The following is a 22,151-nucleotide window of genomic DNA, read 5'->3' as shown; positions in this document are numbered from 1 at the left end:
GAAAATTGGGTGAAGGAAGTGACCTTCAAGAAGGTAAGTGTAAGACCGGTGGCATGATACCCAGAAAGGGAGACGCCAGATATGAAAGATATCCCAACATTGAGATGACTGTTGAGATAAACAACAAAAGTAAATAAGGAATTATTAAGAAGAAGTTCACGTTGAACATGACCAATATCTTCCAGAACATCCATGTTATCATTACCAAATCAAGAAAGAAAAGTGGATGACCATTGTTATCTTTTGGAGGCCATATGGATTGACCTCAATTTGAATAAGGATGCTATTATGAAGTTAGGTATAGACTATCGAGGTGGGAATGATTGAATAAGACACCCTTATCAGGGATATATGACTTGATTTATCCATGGAAGGATGCAGGTACCTTTTAAAGGTGGAATTAAGGATAGAACATCGGTAACTTAAAATGAATCCTAGGGGAATGCATAAAGGTTGGAATTTCACCCTTAATAGGGACAGTATGAGTTTTGACATTATGATTTGGAAAGGGTTAATGTAGCAACAACCTTTAAGAATCAGTGGAGAAATTTTTCAGAAGTATATAGACAATGGTTCTAGTAATAGTAAATGGTATTTTAATATGCCCTGTATCTAGGGAATACAGGAGGAACGATTGAAGGATAACCTTAGAGGTTTTACAAGGAGAAAGGTAATATTCAAAATTTTCAAGAATAGAAATGTTGATAAAGGAAATATGATGTAATTATAATGTTGCCAAGTGGGGCACGTGTTAAACCACGAGAAAATATGGATCGAACCAGTAATGGTCGAAATTATTCAGGGCAATTAGGACTTAAGATAAAAGATGTTCTAATTATGATTGAGAGTCAGTCATGACAGTGATTAACCTCTAAAGACTGAGGCAATAACTTATGGAAAAATGGTGATTTTTTTTTACTCATCAGATTTTAAGGAAAGCATTTTCACATAAGCTGTGATTGAAATAAGGTAGAAAATTTATTTGGAGATGGTTAAAGTGACATTGACTGTAAGGAAATTTTACTATCAGGAAAGGCCAAAGAGGTGGCCGACACTTTAAAGGTAAGAGGATAATTATAGGAGCTTGTGCCAAAAGAATACAGTGATGATGGTTAAAACTGTGAAGGTTGTATTATGGTTTGGAAGATTGACATTCCTTCTGATGACTGTGCAATACCCAGCCGTAATAGTAGCTGGTAAAGGTTTAATTCGTGTAATCGCCATGAGCGGGCTATCTATCTTAGAAGGTACTATCTTGAGAATGAGCCTGGACCATGTTTCAAAAGGACTAAACGAACCTTTGAGATCAGGAGTGTTCTTCATGAATCAGAAATGGTGATTATGTTACCTCCTTAGAAGGATTTGATACGACATGTATGGACTCCGTATGGTTAGCTATTAAGATTTCATGGAAAGTGAATGATGACAGTGGGTCAGTGGTGGACCATAGTAAGGCAGCAATGATTCTGCGAGTAACGAGCTGATTACAACCGTGAGAGTTGTATTGGAATGGATGTTGAGATTGAGTACCACTAAACGGGTCGTGGTAGTGTATAAGTTATCATTAATAGACTAATTAAGTAGAGTATCTACCTATTGAATATTTATTCCCTCTTATGAAAAGAGAGTCGTATTACTATATGAGGAAGGTTGCGGTGCAAGCATAGAACTCTAGTAACGGTGATGTCTAAAATGAGATCCCAGGTTCGATTTTCGAAATCGAGGGAGTTTCAAAGGTGATTGTGTATAAGCTCGAGGAAGAGCATGGGTCCATAGAATGATGGACGGAATAGAAATATTTAGGCATGGGAAATATGATGCTATAATACTTGATGCTGATATAAATATGTATATGTTTTGTTCTCCTATGACAAACCTCTATAGTTCAGAGGTAGGTTCCAAGCCAAATATTTTGTGGCAGTATATTTTTTTTATATATACAATTCTCTTCAGTTCGTTCTTTTCTCTTCTTTTCATTTCATGTAAGTTGAGAAGAACAACCCTTCCAGAAGGGGAGGTATTGCCGAATGACTGTCTATCTGTGTGATAGAAGCCTAGTAGGATACCAACTATTGTTTAATTGCTTGTCAAGTACTAAAGGCTGGCCACCTTCTGTACTAACTATGCGAGATAACAAGTGTTCATGATCATAGTGATCTCTCAATAAATTCTTTTACTTCTATATGAAGGATTAAGCTTTCGAAAATAGAAACAGCTGAAAAAGGAGTAGTAAAGTTATGGTGGTATTCAGAATGGGAACACATTCGTAATACTAAGGTTGACGTGATTATTAAAAGGTTATAGAACGCTAACGAGCAAAAGTATAACCAGTATAATATTAGGAACGGAAGGTAGTAGCGATTACGAACTCGAAAAGAATGGGTATTGAGAAGCAAAAGCTCTAATGCTAAACGCTATAATGAGAGTCTGTGCAATAGACTTGAAAAAATTTGGAATGATCACTTAACGCGGATTTAGTTATATCACGACAATAGATCATATGTCATTATCGAGGTGTCACCTTATGAGATCCTTGAGGGAAGATAATGTCGATTTCCCTTATGTTAGGATGAAGTTGTAGAGCGCAAGATGCTCGGACCCGCAGTAGTCCAAAGGACCAGGGATATAATAGATCTAATCAGAGGACGGCTGGTAGTAACCCAAGATGGACATAAGAGGTATGCTGATTTGACTTAAAAAGGACAAAGAGTATGAAATAGGGGGCCTAGTAATGTTATAGGTATCCCCTTGGAAACCCTTGAAAAAGGATTGATGAGGTTCGGAAAGAAAGGAAAGCTAAGTCTACAATTTGTTGGACCCTTGGATATATTAAGACGTTTGGGAAGTTAGCATATGAGCTAGCCCTACCCCCGAACCTGTAGCAAGTTCATAACGTGTTCCACGTATCAATGTTAAGGAAGTGTAATTCGGATGCCAGACAAATAGGGGCATATGAGCGCATAGACATGCAACCAGACGTAACCTATATGGAGCAACCAGGAAGGGTATAGAGTAAAAAGGAACGAGTGCTTAGGAGAAGGGTTATCAAACTAGTAAGAGTTTGATGGTAGAACCACAATGTGGGAAAATTTACTCGAGAGTTAGAAAGTGCAATGCTAAGAGAGTATCCCTATTCATTTTCTATCTGATTCCGGGACAGAATCCTTTTAAGGAGGGGAGACTGTAATAACCCCAATTTTTGGGAAATTTTTGAAACCCTTATGAATAGTGTTTTTGCTGAATGAGAAAACTTTTCATGCCACACTATGTAGGGGTTCTGATATGGATATTCTGAGATTTTATTAGTACTTTATATGGGATATAAGTGTATGTAAAGATCGTCAGAATCCAAATCCGAACACTTTGATTTTTCCCGGAAATACACTAGATACGAAAAGATTTGAGAAAAAGGTAACAGGATAAAAAGGATTTAAATTAAAGGATTATAGGAGAGGATCATAAAAGGAATATAATATATTGAGAAAGGTTAAGGGAACCTAAGTAATAAGATCCCGGGTATGATCCTTCAAACGATAAACGAAAACGAAAGTTAAGCGAACCGTATAACAGATCAGCGGTCATTAGGCAAACAATTAGGAAGTTAATCAAAGGGATTAGAGAGGATGATGTCACCCAACCAATGAGAAGAGGACAAGGAGGGGAGGATGACATCATGAGGATGACACAAGCATGACATGGGAAGGAAGGAGATGTGGTGGCTTTTTAACCACACAAAATCAAGGGCAACTAGGTAATTTACTAAAACAAACACAAAAATCAAACCAACCAAGCCAAGCAAATCATTTTTCATCAAAATCAAAAAGAAACCAAGGCATTGTTCTTCATGCTCTCGGCCAAAACAGAACCAGAACACTAAAACTGCTGTATCTCCTTCATTTCTCACTCAAATATTGTGTTCTATAGCTCATTGGAAAGGTATTGAGATGGCCTACAACTCTTGTTCACAAGTCTCGTCCAAATAATCATGGTAAGACCCTCATTTTTACAGTTCTTTAAATCGGACTTTTAGAAACTTCAAAGCCTAACTTTGTGTTCTTGATTTCTTTGGAAAGATCAAGCTTGTAGGAGGCTCCCTAAGGCTTCCTAGCAACTTAACACCTCCCAAGGAAGGTATAAACTTCAAACCCTAGCCTTTACTTTATTTGTTAGTAAGTTTAATGGTTGGTGTTGTGAAATGAGAAGCATGGATTGTGATTATTAGTAGTTTGGTTTGATTTGGAAGTGTTTTTGGTAATTGAAGCTTGATTATAGTTCATAGGTCTTGATTGTGGTTGTTTGAGTTGAAAACCTTGGAGATTATGGACTGATGTGGTATGGTTTAGGTGAAGTTTTGTTGTATTGATGGTTATGAGTTGGTTGGTGGTTAATTGGAGTAGTTTAAACATTGGTAATCGCGTAAACATAGCCGTTGTAACGTCCGATTTTCTTTGGACTGTTTTTGTGCATAACATTAGGACCCGAGAACCCCCTGCTAGATTATGACCACTGCCATGTTTAGATAGCTCATGTTACGAGCTTCGTTTTGATATGTAGTTCGTTCGATTCCGATGCACGGTTTAGGAGAAACGACCGTTTCAAGTAACGGCGTTTCGCGAACGAAACTTTTCCCCTCGCCTTACTTTGAAACATAGGTTAAAGACCAAAAAGGGTTAATTAATGCATGAAACATTTATGGTAAGTGTGTTAGGCAGTTGCTAAGACACTCGCGAAGGAATCGCCTTAAAACTCGTAAAGGTTAAATTATTAAAAATGGTGGAACCGAGGGTACTTGAGTGACTTAAGAGAATCAGTAAGCGCAAAACGAGCGTTAGAGTCTGAGTTGGTTAGAGTATAGATTTACAAGTGACTTTGGTTTAATTCCAACTTACTTGTTGTTTATAGGTTACCAGACTCGTCCCGAGCCATTCGTAACCCCCAGTCGCTCAGGCAAGTTTTCTACCCGATATAATGTTGTTGTGATGTAAATATATGTATATGCATTATCTTGTGATAGTGCATGATTGTTATTAGCAAATTTTGCGATATATTGGAGCATGCTGATATGATATATATGCATGTCTGTTTCGTAATCTGGTTATCTATCTGTTGATTTTAATGCTTATAGTTGCATAATACCTATGCTAGAAATAAGCAAGTAGTTGTGTATACCCTTAGTATAGGGGATAAAAGGTGAACATATTTCTAAACCGGGAGTCGATGTTCCCGAGTATATTATATATATATATATTTATATATATATGGATATAGTTTTTAAAACTATGGATCGAATAAGGTTTATTCGATACCTTTATTTTACTTAATTGAATATTAATTTGAGTATTCATTCGAGGGCTTATGACTCAGTTTATTTTATTATTTGAATATTATTTGAATATTCATTCGAGGGCTTATGACTAAGTTTATATTATTATTGAATATTACTTGGATATTCATTTGAGGATGTATGACTCCTTTATTTTATGAATATTATTTATAGTATTCATTCGAGGTATTATGACTCCGCTTATTACTTAATAATATTCTTTATTGTATTAAAGAATAAGGTGTCGATAATCAAACTTACTTTTGATTATTCAAATAAAGATATTACTTTCGTATAAGTATATCTTTGATTATTTGCTATTCATTTCAAGTATAAGTTTTAATACTTCTACTTCAATTATTTTATAAAGATTATTCTTTATGGGAATATTATTTAAATAATAATATTCAGACATTTTCTAAATATTCTGGGGACTGATTTACTTCATTAAATCAGCTTCACTCCAAACATTCTTAAAAATGTTTTGCGAGTCTTCAAAATGATTTTTTTAAAAGTTAGAGCGGATCCCAAAACTCATTTTTTTTAAGATCCTCCTTTCGAAGGGGATTTAAATACTCGCTCAAAACCTGAGGGATCCGGCTCTGTGGTGTGTTTTATATTCGCAACAAGGTTGCTGTTTTGATAAATGAATTGATTACTTACCCAACACTCGGGAAGTAAAATTCTTGGAACAAGTTAATCCATTAACAGGCATCGCCTGGGAAATATCGGTGAGTTCTCCTTTCCAAATAGATACGACTTCTTGGTGGAGCCGTATCAACAAGTTTCTACTTGGGGAAAGTGGGGACAAGCTTTACGTTTCAGAGTCATGGATTTCATCTGAACTAGGAGTGGCGTAAGTGGCCGAGTAGCGCCGGCCCAGCCTTATTATATTGGCCCAAATGGACTGGAAGTTCCGCTAAGGCGGTCCATTCCTTAGGAGTTCAGTGTTCGGTTGACAAGTAAATCCGACAGGTTCTCCTCTACATGTAGAAAATGGTGGGGTTGTACTACTACGACTGATCATCGTAAGTGGTCTTCCTGGCGCGGCAAACTCCCGTAATGAGTTCATCATCCAATTGGATAATTTCTGCAACACTACCCAGAGCACTTCGATAGAAAGGCTACGGTTGGGCGATTGTTGAGTGTTGGCAGGGTCAAGTTTTCAAAATGATGTTTACATCAAATGAAGTATCTCGTAACTTCATTTTATTTTGATAATATTTTAAAGATTTAATCTATTCAAATCTTGCCTTATAGTCTCATCTATGTGATGAACTTTTGAAGCTAATTATAACTTGAACGGTGGTAGTTCAAGTAGTATTTGGGAAAGATATAAGTATATTGGGGTATCTTGTAACTTCATCTTTTAAACTTATATCTAATTAATAATTGTCTTATGAATGACAAAGATTTTCAGAAAAACGTTGAGACAAGGTTAGATATATGAGATCACCTTGCAACGATATTTTTTTTTATACAGTTATACACTGGGACTTTGTGTATATTGTGCATGGAAGAGGACTTCCAATATTTTGAAAAGTATATATGTATATATATATATACTGAATATTTTGCGACTTCATCGCATTAAGATATCAACTTGGTTCATTTCTTTTGACCAAGACTTTCATGAGTACTATGAGAAGGCTCATATATTGTTAATCATTATACATATTATTTTGGTGGGCTTGCTGCTCACCCTTGCTTTCTTCTTTCATCACACAACATCAGATAGACAAGATGAACCGGACCAAGCTCCCGATTCGCAAGAGGTTAGGAGACGTTCCGCAGTTTTCTAGAAGCACTGATGCCGCCATAGCTGAGGTAGGAACTACCAATAGGCTAGGCTTTCAACTTTTGATGTATCAGATTATGTATATTTATGAATTGTAATAATGGCAAAGAAATGTAAATTTATTCAGAAACCTGTTTAAGGTGTATTGGCATATAATTGTGGAATAAAACGACTTGTGATTATTTTTGGATATTCATCTCTGAGACTATAACTTGTGGTGTGTGTGTTTATTGTGGGGTCACAGTACAGAGTAGTTGATTATTTATTAAGATTGGGTGTTGTTAAGGGAAATGGAACTCGTGACAACCCGGATCCCCGACCCCGGATTTGGGGGTGTTACAGCTGAAGTACCCTCGGCATCCATATTATCATCCTCTCCACTCTCGCTGGATGTCTCTGTCGTCTCGGAGGAGGAGGAAGAGCTGTCGTCCTCAGCAGGTCTGGAAGAAGACTCGGGAGGAGGAAGGAGTGGATCCTGAGGAACATGGTCCGAGACAACTACTCGGGTATGAAACCTCTGTAGCAAAGCCTCGTCATCAGGGCAGATGTAGTCCGCCGGGTTAATATCAGGACAAGCCTCATTCACGGTCCCAAGGGCCGTGTCCCAACCAGTCCTAAAAAACCCGGGAAAGACTGAATCATCCCTAATCCTCATGGATTGGGCAAACTCCTCCGAGTCCAGATAGTTGTCTATAGCTTTATCCTTCTCCGCCCGAAGTACCACCAGCTCGGCATTAGACTCTCCGAGTTCTTCCTCTTTGCGCTTGAGTTTCTTCTCCAGGGTAGCATACTTCTTTTGTTGCCTCCTGAGGGCATTATCGGCCTTATCAGAAGCCCGCTTCCACGATTCGGCTTGCCTCACAGCGCCTTGAAAGTAGGCGTTAGACTGGAACAAAGCAATTAACAAAGTATAAGGCAAGAAACTGCTACAAGAATGAAAAATAAGTTCAAAAAAGAGAAGGCATACCGAAGCCAGAGACTGAGCTCCCATGAGCTTAATCCTCTCAAGATCAGGGGTGGCCACCATATCAGTAAAATCCTTGGGAGTCACGCTATGGTAGGACCAATCCCAAGCATATTTCGTGGAACCAACTACGGTGTCCCCTCGGCGGAATCCCCAGAGAGGCTGAAAGGCGCCTGTGGCAGCAGCAGTAGGGGCAGCAGCAGTGATAGGAGCACCATGGCCTCCAGTTCCTTCAGTTGAAGCCTCCCCTATAGGCTCTTTGTGCTTCTTCAAAAAGATAGGCTCCGTGGCCTTTCCCCGGGTGTCTAGGCCTGCGAGCCGAGCTTTCTTCATCCTAGCTATTTCCTCAACCAAAGGAACATTGTCCTCGTTAATCTCCTTAGCAGCTGAAACAAAGCAAAGGACAAAATAAGTGATGTTAATAATGCATGAAATGAAGTAAAATTGAGAAGGGAAGAAAAATACCCTGTTGAGAAACAGAGGATAGTCCCACATGAATCAGGGAAAACTCCTCTAAGAGAGTCCAGCTGGTGGTGGTGCCATCATCCTAAGTAAGCCCATTATAAATAATAGTTTCTTCAGGAGTTAAGTGACTGGATTTGAGGCTACCATCACTGACCTTCCCGAAGGAAGATCGAAAAAGTGTGCCCCAGTCACCATTCTCCCAACGTAACCCAACGAAACTATTCCTCCAATTTTGATTATTATCAGGAATAGAGGCGCTGTTAAAGATATGTTTGCTTTTGGGCCTTTGCTTGACATAGACCCAGCCACAGATATTGGAAGAACTATTATAACACTGAAAGACCTTCCTAAAAATGGCTACAGAAAGAGGAAAGCCCTCCCTAAGACAACAAACCATAAAACATAGAATATTCCTCCAGGCATTTGGAGGAAGCTGACACGGATTAATTTGTAGATCAGCCAAAAGATGAGGAATAAAAGGATGGAAAGGAAACCTAAGCCCAGCATTAAGGGCATCTGTGTAAATGAAGAGAGTGTCGGGTCTCCAGTGGCAAGTACGGTCACCACCAGAGACTGGAACTAATCTAAGAGGAGGAAGGACGTTATAGCGAGCATTTAGTTTATTGAAATCTATGTTGTGCCAAGTATTACAATGATTAAAAGAGTCGAGATGTGCAGTGGAGGGATATTCATCCCCCTAGTGTTAATCATATCAATTAAAGACATATATGAAGAGCGGATCTCGATATCCTTACCTCGTTTTGAAGCCGAGGCTATCTTGGCCGCCCTCTCAGAACTCTTGTCAGCCATTTAGTAAAGACTGGAAAAGAAGGCTGGAAGCTAAGGGAGGAAAGTTGAAAGAGGAGAAAGATTGGAGAGTTTTAGAAATGAATGAAGTGAAGGGTGAAGAGTGTGAGTGAGAGCACACCCCCCCCCCCACCTTTATATAGGAGGAAAAGAAGGAAATTGGGCCTAGAAAAGCCCATTCAGGCCCAAAAAAAGAAGGTTCTGGAAGCATCAGGAAATCTTTGGAAAATTCAAGAAAGAAAACTTGAGTTTTTTTGAAGATTCTGGAAGAATCCAGAAACAATCCTAGAGTAATTTGGAGTTTGGGTTTAGAAAACAAAAGCCCAGTTAAGGGCCCAAGTGTTGAAAGAGGCCCAAATGGTTTTAGGGGTGGAAAAGAAGTCCAGCTAAGATAAAAAAAAAAAAATTTTTTTGGCCTGAACCCAAAACGTTGGCCCAAATTAAAAGCCCAGAATTAGAGGCCCAATTGAAAGGCCTGTGAAGCCCAGTAAGAGAATAAGCCCAGTTGAAATGGGCCCAAGTTTTAGCCCAGCATAAGGGGCCTAAATCCAAGTATGTACAAAAATTTATATACATGCATATGTTCTTGACCTGTTCGACCAGAAAACACAAAGAAGTCCTGGTCGAATGGCTTGAGCTCGAAATCAAGTCGATCTAGGTAAATAAAGGCCTTAATTCAACCAGGACCAGGATCAATTCGACCAGAAAATATAGAGAAATCCTGATCGAAGCCCCTGAGGTCGAGATCCTGTCGATCAGGGTTGAAAAGGAGGCTTAATTCGACTAGAATTAGACCCATTCGACCAAGAAACACGAAAGATTCCTGGTCAAAATCATTGAGGTCAAAATTCTGTCGACCTGGGCAGCAAGAGAAGCTTAATTCGGTCAAAAAGCAAGAATCCTGACCGAAAGGGACGAAAATCCTAGTCGAAAAAAAAAATTCCTGGTCGAAAATTGTAAAAAAAAAAAAAAAAAAGGGAAAGAAGGAAAAATCCTGGCCGAAATTCGACCAGGACTCCTGACCGAAAGCATCCTCCTCGAAAATCCTTCGACCAAGGCACAGCAGGGGCTAATTCGACCAGGATCCTGGTCGAATGGATTCCTGGTCGAAAATTGTATAAAAAAAAGAGGAATAAATCCAGAAAATTAAAGGATAAATCCCAGAAATTAGGGAAAAAAATCCAGAAATTAAGGATAAATCCCAAAAATTAGGGGAAAAATCCAGAAAATTAGGGAAAAATCCAGAAATTAAGGATAAATCCCAAAAAATTAGGGAAAAATCCCAGAAATTAGGGAAAAAATCCAGAAATTAAGGATAAATCCCAGAAAATTAGGGGAAAATCCCAGAAATTAGGGAAAAAATCCAGAAATTAAGGATAAATCCCAGAAAATTAGGGAAAAATCCCAGAAATTAGGGAAAAAATCCAGAAATTAAGGATAAATCCCAGAAAATTAGGGAAAAATCCAGAAATTAGGGAAAAATCCCAGAAAATTAGGATAAATCCCAGAAATTAAGGGAAAAATCCAGAAATTAGGGAAAATCCCAGAAAATTAGGGAAAAATTCATGGAAATTAAGATAATTTCTGAATAAAAGGAAGATTCATTGTAAATGTGTAGGACGCTCCACACTTTACGCAAAAACGAAACCCTGAAAGGGAATGAATAACTTCTGCGAAACCTAATCAATGTTTCCCAAAAGTTGGGGGGCAAATGATAGGGATAAATAAGTCCTGATTTTATAATTAATGGGCTGATAGGCCCAATAATAAGATGTATAATATTCAGACCAGAAAGGTTAAGCCTGATGCACCAGATCAGGCCTGGTGGAATAAAAAAGGCCCAAAAGCCCTGATTATTAATTAATTTCATAATTAATTAATAAGGGAAAAATCAGCTATTGAGAAGAGTCCCGATAAGGATATAAATCCTTATAGATTAGCCTCAAGGGGACCTAAAAGGATAAGGAATCAGCTTCCTACTTCTTAGGACTCCTAAGTCTATCCTAATTCAGAGGCTTGTCCACCAAGTCTCCTGTACCAAGTCCAATTCAAGGACTCCCATATCTATATAAGGGGTCTCACCCCTCATCAATCAGAACTACGTTTTTTGGCTTGATTCTCTAATTCACAGAGATACGTAGGCATCTCGTAAAGGCAGATTGAGTCACGAAACACGAGAGCAGCCATTAAAGGCCTTGAGCTCCCGAATCTTAGTAATAAATACAGCAAATAATAACCTTAGCTTTTTATCCATAATAGCATGTGATTAAGGATGGTTTTTATGTTAAAATTTGGTTCAAATTATAGGAATTAAACAGAAGGATTGAATCGTTTGATTCTAAGATCGTATAGTTGGTTGTTACGACTATAGTAATGAGATTTAAGTAAAGTATATTGTGTATGTGTTATGTGAGTATACTTGTAACTATACTAATAAGGATGAAGTTAAGCGTTAGAATGAATTTAGATAGTTGTTAAACGTTCTGGGAACGTCGAGTGAGAATCTAATTAGGGTTTGATTTTGGATTGTAGATTCGGATCGTGAAGGCATTCAGTCTAGGAAAGGGAAAGGTATACTAGGTGGCAGTAGCTCAACCCCCGTAAAGCAGGAAAGCGAATTCAGGCAAGTAACTCTGCCTACTCGTATAATTTGATTATAGTGAGGATATTGATGATGCCATGATTAACTAGAGGCTTTTTATTGCAATTGTGATATACTTCTTATTCATTCTTGAGAAACCCTGTTATTGTTCCATGTGAACCTGTTATTGATTCTTGAGAAACCCTGTTATTATTCCTTATGAACCTATTATTGATTCTTGAGAAACCCTGTTATTGTTCCTTGTGAACCTGTTATTGAATCTTGAACCCTGATGTTGATACTTGTGCTATATCTTTATTGATCCCTTGAAACACCCTAATATTGTTCTTGTAACGACGTGATTTGATTATTATTCAAACCTTTATAGTAACCTTTTTATTCTTGTCCTGATCACCTGTTGATACCCTGAATTTTCGTAAACCCTATAAGAACCTTTATGAACTCCCTTGCGTAATGATCCTTCATTCATGTGTTTACCTTATTCTGTAATGATCCTCGGAACGGTTTTGATTCCCTAACTTGTATACCTTTTTTATCATTTGATCAAGATCCTTAGTATTGATCTTTGCTTACCTTTGATCCGTTCACTTTCTTTGAATTCTTGAATTGAACTTAAGAATGATTTTCAACTTGTAAGAGTCCGAATGATTTTATATTATTGGTAATGATAAAATGAACTTAGTCAAACCTATATTTTCCAACACAAGGTTTTCCAAATGAATTTCTGATGGATTGGATTGAGACGTAAGAGACAGGTGGGACTAGTCCAGTCATATAAGAGGCTAGCGGGGCTAGTCCAATTTAAGGCTGAAATTATGCCATAGGTACCTTAACGACCAAATGGAGGTCAGTACGGTTTGATCACCCGTATTATTATGAAATTTAAAGTAGTCCAATCAAGGGTTCCCTATCTCTTTATAAAGAGAAATTGAATAAATTTCCTTAGCAATTCCTTCCTTGAAAATGAAATGATTTAAAATGAATTGAGATGATTTGATTATGCTATTGTTTAGCATACAGCTTTGAGAACCCTTATTCTTATCTCTGATATTGTTATCAATCATATAATTAATTCCCAGAGTTGAATAGATTCTTTCTTTCCACTTGAAAGATCCATTGAGATCCTGCTATTGATTTGTGATGAATGTCGGCTTTCACCCTATATTAAGCCTTGATTCCTGAAAGCCCAAATCTTTCTTCATACCCCCTTTTATAGCCAGAAGTATAATGCCTCAAGAGTTATTTTGATATTGTTATTGTTGCATCATAGAACTATCATATGGTTCTAACCATGGCAGTTAAGCGAGAAGTTGGCTAGACTTAGGCGCACTGCTCGTAAGAGCGTACCTGGTGGCCCCTACCATGTCGTAGGCTTCCAGATGCTAGAGCAGGTAGTACAAGATGTGTGAGAAAGCGCTAAGTTGGAAGGTTATAAAGATACAATGGGTTATCTGTCGGTTCCAAGTCGGAATCGATTGTGCGAATTAAATATTATTATGGGTTGTAATATATATTTTATGGTTGGTAGTTATAATCTTGTCTCAAACTTAATCATGTTTAGATCCTGTTAATAGTTAATCAGGGTTTATGCTTAATTAATCTTAGTTAAAGGTGTGTGGGTCCTCATTTCCTAACCCCGAGATTGAGGGCGTCACAATTCCGGATGAGAAAGTGGTGACGTTTAGAGGTCAAAGGCAAGTAAAGAAGTTCTTAACAATGATTCAAGTTAAAAAATTATTGCAACAAGGGTGCGAGCATTATATGGCAGATATAATAGATAGAAGTCAGGAGCCAGCAAAACTTGAAGATATTCCAGTGGTCAATGAACTTCCAGACGTGTTTCCATACGAGTTACCAGGACTTCCTCCAGATAGAGAAATTGAGTTTGCGATCGACTTATCACATGGAGAAGAACCTGTATCTAAGGCCCCGTACAGAATGGCGCATGTTGAAATGAAGGTTTGGAAAAATAATTGCAAGAATTATTATAGAAAAGAGTGATTAGCCCAGTGTGTCCCCATGGGGTGCACCGGTGTTATTTGTCAAGAAGAAAGATGGAAGCAAGAGATAATGTATCGATTATTGGGAGCTCAACAAGCTTACTATCAAGAACAAGTATCTGTTACCTCGAATCGATAATTTGTTTGATCAGTTGAAAGGAGAAAAGTATTTTTCTAAGATTGATTTGAGATCCGGATATCACCAATTGAAGATTAAACTTGAAGACGTACCGAAGACAGCTTTCAGAACTAGGTACGGATATTATGAATTTTTAGTGATGTCTATTGGATTGACCAATGCCTAAGCAGCATTTATGGACCTTCATGAAAAGAATTTTCAAGGAATATTTGGAAAACTTTGTAATTGTGTTAATAGATGATATTTTGATTTAATCAAAGTCTACGGAAGACCATGCAGAGCACTTAAGGATAGCTTTTGGAATTTTGAGAAGGGAAAAGTTGTATGCTAAGTTTTCAAAGTGTGAGTTTTGATTACAAGAAGTTCAATTCTTAGGACATATAATCAGTAACGAAGGGATTAAAGTGGACCCAATAAAGATTGAAGCTATTATGAATTGGGAGAGACCAAAAACACCAACAGAAGTGAGAAGTTTCCTAGGATTGGCAGGATATTATCAAAGATTTGTTCAAAATTTCTCGAAGATTGCAACACCTATGATAAATTTTACCAGGAAAAATGAGAAGTTCACATGGAATGAGAAGTGTGAAGAAAGTTTTCAGAAATTAAAGAAGAGATTAATCACGACACCTGTTTTATCACTTCCAGACAATCAAGGATAGTTTGTAATTTATAGCGATGCTTCTCATAAGGTATTGGGTTGTATTTAGATGCAGCACGATCAAGTTATTGCATATGCGTTTAGAAAACTGAAACCTCATGAGCAGAAGTATCCTACTCATGACTTGGAATTGGCAACAATAGTATTCGCTTTGAAGATTTGGGGACATTATTTATACAGAGAAAGATGTGAGATTTATACAGATCATAAGAGCTTGAAATATATATTTACGTAAAAGGAACTTAACATGAGACAACGAAGATGGTTGGAGTTGATCAAGGTTGGAGTTGATCAAGGACTATGATTGCACGATTAACTATCACCCAGGAAAAGCAAATGTGGTAGCAGACATATTAAGCAGAAAAGAAAGATTGAATGTGTTGACTGTACTAGAAGAATTATATAAGGAATTTCAAAATTTGGAACTGGAAGTCAGGATTTGTAAGCCAACTGAAGCAAAGATGTATACTATGACCTTTCAGCCAGAATTGTTAGAGAGGATAAGGAGATGTCAAGAGGAGATAATGGATCAGGATATCAACAGTTTGGTAGGAGAAGAGTATGCACTCAGAAAGATGATCAAGGTATTCTCAGATTTTCTTCCAGAATTTGGATTCCACCCGTGACAGAGTTAATGAATGAAATCTTACAGGAAGCTCACAATTCTATGTATTCAATCCATCCAGGGAGTATCAATATGTACAGAGATTTAAAAGAGAACTATTTGTGGCTAGATATGAAAAGAGAGATTGCGGAATGGGTTAACAAATGTTATACATGTCAAAGAGTTAAAGCAGAGCATCAATGACCAAGTGGATTATTACAGCCATTAGACATTCTAGAATGGAAGTGGGAACATATTGCTATATATTTTATAGTCGGATTACCAAGGGCAAAAGTGAACCACGATGCCATTTGGGTTATAGTGGACAGACTAACTAAGTCAACTCATTTTCTGCCTCTTAATGAAAGATTTTCATTGGACAAGTTGGTTCATATATATGGAGTCCCTATTTCTATTATATCTGACGGAGATCCATGATTCAATTCGAGATTCTAGAGAAATTGTCAAGAATGTTTAGGAATAATTCATATTATCGAAGATATGTTACGTGTTTATGCTATCAATTTTAAAGAAATTAGGATGAACATTTGCCCTTAGTAGAATTTTATAACAACGGTTACCACGCCGGTATCGGAATGCCTCCCTACGAAGCTCTTTATGGACGCAAATGTCGATCACCAGTATATTGGGATGAAGTTAGAGAGCGTAAGATACTTGGATCAGAGTTGGTGCAACAGACAAAAGAAGTTGTCAAAATCATTCAGAAAAGGCTTAATGCAGCACAAAGTCATCAAAGGAAATACGCAGACCAAGCCAGAAGAGACGCGAAGTTTGCATATGGAGATCTAGTATTATTAAAAGTGTCACCGTGGAAGGGATTATCCATATTCGGAAAGAAAGGAAAGCTGAGTCCTAGATACGTTGGACCTTTTGAAATTTTGAAGCGTGTCGGCAAAGTAGCATACGAATTGGCGTTACCCCCGCATATGGAGCACATTCATAATGTCCTTCACGTCTCAATGCTTAAGAGGTATAATCCAGATTCTAGGCATGTGATAGAATATGAGCCGATAGAACTTCAGGAAGATTTGTCATATTTTGAGAATCCAATAGAGATTATAGAGAAAAGAGAGAAAGTGTGAAGGAATAAAGTTGTAAATCTAGTAAGAGTATTATGGAGAAACCCAAGGGTTAAAGATTCAACCTGGTAGTTGGAAAGTGATATGCGTGAGAAGTACCCTCATTTGTTTACTTAGGAGCATCTGAGGACATAATCCTTTTAAGGGGGGAAGGATGTAATATCTGGGATATAACGTGTAATTAATATATCAAAAAATGTATATTATGTGGATTATTATATGAATTTTTGGTGAATTATGTGTTAATTGGTATTCGTGTTTGGTGTTTATATGTGATAAAATTTGTGAATTTTAATTTTGATATATCTAAAATAAAGTATAAAATATTTCGATATTTTTCTAGTAATTAATTAATATGTTGTTATATGATTTTATAAAGGATTTATAGATTTAAAAAATTATTTTTCGGATTAATTATAAATTATCTTGATTATTCGAGAATCGCCCAACTTCAACGATTATAAATTATCTTGATTAATTAATGTGTTTTGATTATTTTGGTGAAACTGATGGTATCAACGGATAACTACTGTTAAGCTTATCCGTTGAAGAACAACCACTTGTCAACGGATGAGTGATATCCGTTGAAGAAGGAAAAGAAGTAGAAATTGAAAGTGATATAACTGTTGAATCTGTGTAGATTGATATGAGTTTTGGTGACACAGATCCTTCAATTACATCTGAAAGAATTTGCGGGTGATCCAACAAATCATCTAAAAGATGATGATCACCTGTATTTGAGTGGGGCTCCTCCCTGAGTTGTAAAGAGGGAGAATCAGGAATTGATGGGAATAACATATCCACATCTAGAGATGGTGAGGAAGTGTGTGGTGATTGATGTGTGTTAATTGTGAGAGAATGGGGCTGTGACTCCATATTTGTTGGAGCCACATCAAACTGAGTTTGAGAAGGCATAGATACAGATGGATGTATCTGTGCAGTGTGTGCACCCTGTGTAGAAGATTGGTTTCTAGCTCTCTTTCTTCTAATAAAGGCTTTTGTTGGTGAGTGTTTGGCTTTAGTGTCCCTCCCTCGTTTGTGTGTTCCTGGTTGGGAACTATTTTCAATAGTTACATCCTTTTGGGAGGATGCAGCTAGGGATATGCTAGTAACCTTTTCAACCACCACAGCTTTTTGAGAAACTGTGGCTTGGCTAGCTTGGGAAGCACTTTTCTCTCCTTCCTTATCCTGGGGGTTTCTTTGATGTTCACCCCTCCCCTCACCACTCACACCCTGTTCACTCCCCTCAGGGTTAATGGTAGGTGTTACAACTGTTGTCTTTTGAGAAACAACAGAGGTGGTTTTCTTTGTCTTTGATTTTGAAAGTTTAGTTTTGGTGACCTTGGTAGGAATCTGTTGGGGCATTGTCACAGATTCCATGGCCACACTAGAAGATAAAGAAATAGAGGGGTTGGAAGAAGTAGGAGTTGTAGAAGCAATTACCTCACCTACCTGAGGTGCATTCATGATTGGTAAATATACCAATGGCACACTGCTGTTGAGATCCATTCTCAATAAATCTGCAAGAACTCTTTTCTCTTGTGCCCAACACTTGAGTTTATTATTCTCATTCGTAATGACCAAACCTTCAGCAACATGGTTAGCCAATAACATAAAGAATCTAGCATAATAGATGTTATTAGGTCTATTAGCTTTGTTACCTAATCTAGTACCCAATTCTAGCATAACATAGTTGCTAAAATTAAAATACCTATCAGAAACAAGCATATAGAGCATATTAACAAGAGATGAAGTTATGGCATCAAAATTGCTAATTTTCCCAGAGAAAACCTTGATAAAGGCATCCCCAAGAAAACTCCATTATTTCCTAAGGCCTTTTCTTTTAATACTCCCTAAACTAGCAGAGTTAAGAGAATAACCTATGGAATCTAACATGCTGGATACATCATTATCAGTGTGTGGTGTCATGGCATTGTTCTCAGGTAATTTAAAACATGCTAGTAAGTCATCACAGTTAACACAGTGATTTTTACCTTTGAGAGTGAAGGAGATAGTCATATCTATGGAGTTGAACTCAGCAGTTGTCCAAATCTCCTCAACTACTTCACAGTAAATCGTTGGGGCTTCCAGCATTGCATAGCTAAGTTTACAGTTTTTGATGAAGTCCATCATTTTGTGATAATCTGAGTGGGCTTCATTCTTTTCTACCAAAGCTATGAAATTGTTCTTCTCATAGATGAACCCAGATTGAGACATAATCTTTACTACCGGTGCCATTGTTGTGAGTAGAAATTGCAGAGAATAACTTGAAGGTTTTGCAGAGAGAAAATGGTAAAAGCTTTGAAATTTCAAGAAAGCGTAAAGTAAAAATGAAAAATCAGAAGGGCTTATATACTTTCTCAAATTAAAAAAAATAAGAGATTAAACAATAAATATGTGTAAGTGAATTTCAGCCGTTTAAGAATAAACTGTAAGTATTCTAAAAACTACCTTTAAAACAAATACATACAACTGTATGTATGAGTATCAACGGTTAAGATAATAGAATCAACGGCTGTGAAACACTTGAATCGACTGATGTGATATTTCAACGGATAAGGTAAACTGTCATCCGTTGAAGAGCACTTCAGTTTTATCCGTTGATGGATAAAAATTCCAGAAATGTATATGACTTTCAACGGATAATGAACATCCGTTGATAGAACAATTTTGACTTTCAACGGATAGGGAATATCCGTTGATGGAATAATCTATGTTAAAAATCAAACTTGTTCTTGCAGCTAATACATTTCAGGCTTCAATTCAAATTGCAATAAGAACATGAATTTTAAGAGTAATTAAGCATACCTAGCTCACTTACCAATCTTGTGAATATTGATTCATCAAGTGGCTTGGTAAATATGTCTGCAATTTGTTGTTCACTTGGAACAAAATGAAGTTCCACTGTACCTTTCATCACATGTTCCCTAATGAAGTGGTACTTGATATCAATGTGCTTGGTCCTTGAGTGCTGCACAGGATTCTCTGTTATGGCTATGGCACTTGTGTTGTCACAAATAATAGGAATTCTATCAACATGTAGTCCATAATCAAGGAGTTGATTCCTCATCCATAACACTTGAGAGCAGCAACTTCCAGCAGCAATGTATTCAGCCTCAGCTGTAGAAGTAGAGACTGAATTTTGCTTTTTGCTAAACCATGATACAAGCTTGTTTCCCAGGAATTGGCAGGAGCCTGTTGTACTTTTCCTGTCTATTTTGCAACCTGCATAGTCTGCATCTGAGTAGCCAATTAGATCAAAACCAGACTCTCTAGGGTACCAAATTCCTAGATTTGGAGTCCCCTTGAGATATCTGAAAATTCTTTTAATAGCTACTAAGTGAGATTCTTTAGGGTCAGCTTGAAATCTAGCACAGAGACATGTAGAAAACATTATATCTGGTCTACTGGCAGTTAAATATAAAAGTGAACCAACCATGCCTCTATAACTTGTAATGTCCACAGACCTTTCAGTCTTATTTAATTCAAGTTTGGTGGCAGTGGCCATGGGAGTTTTTGCAGATGAACATTCTATTAAGTCAAACTTCATTAAAAGATCATAAATATATTTAGTTTGACTAATGAAAATTCCATCACTAACTTGTTTAACTTGTAATCCAAGAAAATAGGTTAGTTCTCCCATCAGGCTCATTTCATAATTACTTTGCATTAGCTTAGCAAACTTTTTACAAAGCTTATCATCTGTAGATCCAAATATTATGTCATCTACATAAATTTGAACAAGTATACTAGAGCAATTAACATTCCTAAAGAAGAGAGTTTTATCAACAGTACCTCTAGTGAAGTGATTCTCCAAAAGGAATTTTGATAAGGTTTCATACCAGGCTCTAGGTGCTTGCTTCAGTCCATAGAGTGCTTTCAACAGATAATACACATAGTCTGGAAAATTTGAATCTTCAAACCCTGGAGGTTGACTTACATAAACTTCTTCCTCCAATTTCCCATTTAGAAATGCACTCTTGACATCCATTTGATAGACTTTGAAATTGGCATGGGCTGCATAGGCTAGAAAAATTCTGATGGCTTCAAGTCTTGCAACAGGAGCATATGTCTCATCAAAATCTATTCCCTCTTGTTGAGAATAGCCTTTAGCAACCAATCTGGCTTTATTCCTTATGACAATGCCATTTTCATCCATCTTGTTTCTGAATACCCATTTTGTGTCAATAGGACTCTTGTTCTTTGGTTTGGGTACCAGCTTCCAAACTTTGTTTCTCTCAAATTGGTTCAGCTCTTCCTGCATAGCTAATATCCAATCTGGATCCAATAGAGCTTCTTCCACTTTCTTAGGTTCCTCCTGAGATAGAAAGCTACTATACAGACATTCATCTTGAGTAGCTTTTCTTGTTTGCACTTTAGATGATGCATCACCAATGATCAGTTCAAAGGGATGATTCTTGGTCCATTTCCTTTGAGGTGGAAGATATACTCTAGATGAGGTGGCCTCAGTATTGTCATGATGTGAGACATAGTGTTGATTAGTTGAAACTCCCCTTGAGTTGTTGGTCCTTTGCAGGGAACTTGGAGTTTTATCAACTGATGATGTAAATCGATTATCCGTTGATGAACTATGATCAACGGATGCTTCATTTTGTACTTCAACGGATGATGCACTATGTCTTTCAACGGATACTGCATTGCCTCTATCAATGGATGCAGAATTTTGTGCATTATCCAGGGGCATGTTTTGAATCCCTTTAGAAGTGTCATCTCCATCAGTCTCCTCTTCACTATCATCACAATATATCTCAATGTTGTCAAATTTGAGTCTCTCATGGTGTCCCTCATCTGTTAGTCCATCAATCTTTTTATCATCAAACACAACATGCACAGATTCCATAACAATGTTGGTTCTTAGATTGTAGACCCTATAAGATTTTCCAGCTGAGTAACCAACAAATATCCCTTCATCAGCCTTTGCATCAAACTTCCCTTTATGGTCAGATTGATTTCTCAGTATAAAGCATTTACATCCAAAGACATGAAGAAAGTTTAGAGTTGGTTTTCTTCTCTTGAACAACTGATAAGGAGTCATGCCTTTAGCTTGATTGATCAAAGAAATATTCTGAGTGTAGCAGGCACAATTAAAAGCTTCAGCCCAGAAATATGTTGGTAACTTTGATTCTTCAAGCATTGTTCTAGCAGCCTCAATTAAAGATCTGTTCTTTCTTTCAACTACCCCATTTTGCTGAGGTGTTCTTGGAGCTGAGAACTCATGCATGATTCCATTTTCTTCACAGAACAGCCTCATTGTCAAATTCTTGAACTCAGTTCCATTGTCACTCCTGATATTCCTAACCTTCAAGTCAGGATGATTATTGACTTGCCTGATGTGATTGATAATGATTTCACTTGCTTCATCCTTTGATTCAAGAAAATAGACCCATGAAAACTTTGAGAAATCATCTACAATCACTAAGCAATATCTTTTTCTTGCAATTGACAATACATTGACTGGTCCAAACAAATCCATATGTAACAGCTGTAATGGTTCATCAATTGTTGTTTCAAGCTTCTTTTTGAATGATGCTTTCCTTTGTTTGCCTTTCTGACAAGCATCACACAAACCATCCCTTGAGAATTCAACAAGAGGAATTCCTCTAACTAAGTCCTTTTTGACTAGATCATTCATTGTCTTGAAATTCAAATGGGATAGCTTCTTGTGCC

This window comes from Apium graveolens, chromosome 3 (genome assembly GCF_009905375.1).
Source record: "Apium graveolens cultivar Ventura chromosome 3, ASM990537v1, whole genome shotgun sequence".
In the NCBI taxonomy this organism is placed as follows: Eukaryota; Viridiplantae; Streptophyta; class Magnoliopsida; order Apiales; family Apiaceae; genus Apium; species Apium graveolens.
The sequence above is the reverse complement of the archived record's forward strand: the minus strand, read 5'-3'. Positions refer to the sequence as shown.